This window comes from Mastomys coucha, chromosome X, assembly GCF_008632895.1.
Source record: "Mastomys coucha isolate ucsf_1 chromosome X, UCSF_Mcou_1, whole genome shotgun sequence".
NCBI classification, from domain to species: Eukaryota; Metazoa; Chordata; class Mammalia; order Rodentia; family Muridae; genus Mastomys; species Mastomys coucha.
The window spans coordinates 53,548,257-53,551,542 of NC_045030.1; positions in this window are offsets into that span (position 1 = coordinate 53,548,257).

Sequence of the window (3,286 nt, forward strand, 5' to 3'; positions counted from 1 at the left end):
TCCAAAGAAATAACATAGAGGTTGAAATTTGTAAGATATGTTATGAATCTTCAGAAAAAGAAAAACAATATATCACATGGAATGAGCAATGATAGGGAAGACTCTGCAGATGAACAAAAATATGGGATGACATTGAGAGATTTAAAATGATTTAAGAATGTCAGACACTTCAAGAATAAAAGAATCACACAATGGATGATATGAGATAGAAAGGTTTAGGATAGATTATCAAGGGCTTTCAGCAACATATCAAGGAATGTGAAATTTATTTTTACGACAAGAATGTACCATTAAATAAATTTGGGTAGGAGAAATTTTGAAGAAAATTCTTTTCATGGAAGGAAGAGGGTGTTATCACAGATGATTTCTAAGTTCCTGCTTGAGAGACCTACCATATAGTTCATTGAAATAGAGACACAAGAAAGAGAAAGTGGTGAATGACGATTAAGTATTAGATCACAACAGCTTAGTCTTTGGGCATTTGAATACACTTGCCCAATCAACTTCCCTTATGTGAAATCATACAGCTATGCCAAATTCCCCAACTTAATTTTTACATATGCTCCCTAAGACAAATGGAAATCCTTGAGGATAGAATTCTTCTTTTCCACATTTTAATGACTATAATAATATAAAATTTTTATTATTTTGAGAATTTCATAGTATCTATTTTGATTATATTTATCCCCTATTCCCTCATCAACACCTCAAAGAATTCAACATCTAATTCCATAGATAGCTGTTCTACCATATGTATTGCCACTATATTCACAATAGCTAAGAAATGGAAAAAAATCCAAGTATCCTTCAACTGATGAATGGATAATGAAAATGTCATACATATACACAATGGAATACTATTTACCTGAAAAGAAAAATGATATCGAAAAAATAGATGGAACTAGAAAATTATACAGAGTGAGGTAACTCAGATCTAGAAAGACAAATAGCATATATTTTATCTTTGAGAATTTTATGCATGAGTATTATAATTACATAATGTTCACCCTGTCCTCTTCCCTCTCCAACTCCTTCATGTCTTCTCCCATTGCATCTCCTCTTTCTTTCTTAAATTCATGTGACTTCTTCTTATTCTCTCTCTCTCTCATGTGTGTATAGATGCACACATGTATATATAAATACAATCTGGTAAGTCTATTTAATGGTGCTTGTCTGTGATTGTGTGTTTAGAGTTGACCACTTGGGATCTGATCACTTGTTTGGTGCTCATCCTGATAGAACACTCATTTTCCCTCTCTCAGCCATTAATAGCCTGTAGCTCTTCAACTAGTGCTAGGCCTTGGAAGATTTCTCCCATCTATGGTATTATGTCATCATGCAGATCTTGTTTAGGTGAGAATATTTTTTAATTTTCTTGGTGGTCAAAATGTAATGAGCTGACCATGAGGTACCCAATGACTGCTGATACATCTATAGTGCAACTTCTGCAACTCCTACATCTAAGGATCACAGAACAGTGCAAAAGAGGGGCTGGGGACCCAGAGGACCAGGAAGTCTGCTGTGAGATGGTGTCTTTTATATATGAAATAGAAGCTGAGGGAAGGATTCCATTCTGGTACATTTCTTTTTTTTAAATAAGTTTAACAACTTAGAAGCTTTATCTATTACTAAACATAGAATAGTTTCTCAAAAATTACTTATTAACCAGTTGAGTATTGCTATGTTAGACGCATTTTTGAAGATGATCAATAATAAAGAATATTTCCAGTGCAAACAACAAACAAGCCATGGAGGGATAAAGTCATACCTCATTTATTCAATTAGAAGAAAATTTCCCATGAAATACAATAGATATACTTAATATCTATGAAAGAGTCAAACCTTTTAAGACTCCACAAACTGGAAGATCCCTGTAAGATTTCCTAGTATAGTCTCTTAACTCACAAATAAGTATAGTCACAAAAGAGCAGAAGAACATACACATGTTGTGACAGGAATCTTATTACAATGTGCCTCAAGTTATCCCATCATCAGACAGCTCTGACCTAGTGTTCTGCTTTATAATTAATCAGATTATATTTCCAAAAGTGAAATACTTTGTTTGTGTACCATTATTACATGATTAAGATAAGAGATTATAGAATTTTTTACTTATTTATTTATTTATTATTATTTATTTATTTATATATTTATTTATTTATTTCTATTGTCTAGGTCACCTCTCAGCAGTTTCTTTGGCCATTCAGTCTGTGGTATAATTTTGCATTCTCTACCTTTCCTTACTCTGTGTGGGGTGGGTCCTAGTATATTTATAATTTCATGTATCTGAGTATACACATATACAAAAAAAAGAAGGAAAAATGTTTCAGGTGTAATCTAGCAAGAACAAAAAAGAAAACAAGATTATCACTCCCTTCATTTTGATATTCTATTCCTGTAAATACAATGCAGAATAAGAAAATTTTTCTCAGTTCCTAATTTCACATGAGTATTGATAGATGACTACTAACATCAAGCTCTTCAATGTATGTATAAACTATGACCTGTAGGCAGCAAGGGAAATCTTCAAAATACAGTTCAAATCCTTTTTCTTTCTGATTATGTGATAAAACTTTAGAGAGTAAAGATTAATGCAGGATATTATTTTCCATGAAAGACAACTTGCCATTTTCTGTCTGATGCGTAAAATTTGTACATTTAAATAGTGATTCTTTTGCTATATTTACCTTGAAATTTGCTATTGACTGATTATTGTGTTTCACTGAAGTTTGTATGGTGAATCTCTAAGCTTCCATGTAACTGCATTTGGAAATAGGACTTCTTGGCAGCAATTAAGGTTGAATGAGGTCATATAGACAGGCCCTGATCCAATAGGCTTAGTGTCCTTATAAGAAGAGATACAGGAGATCTCATTCCCTGCCTACTAGGGAAGGACATACAAGAAGACAGCTGTCTGTAAGCTACAGAAAGAGCCCTACCAAATGCACTAGTATCTTGATCTTGAAATTGCCAGCCTGAGAGCTGTGTTATTGTTGTTATGGTAGCATGAACAGACTAATATAGAAACTTGGCATAAAAGTTCTTGGCAAATTATCAGAACTTAACAGAATGCTGCCTGCTTGAATAAAATTTGAACACCAGAAGAAATAAGAACAAAAAAGGAAATGATTTTAAGAATCAAACAGTAATCCAGAAAACTGAGAGCATCTCTCTACTTATAGTGCTGACCCTGAAATTTTTGCATCTTAGGTAATAGAGGGGTTTGCCCTCGTTTATATGGAAACCAGTCTAGAATCTTGAAATTCCAATCAAAGCCATTCTTTTT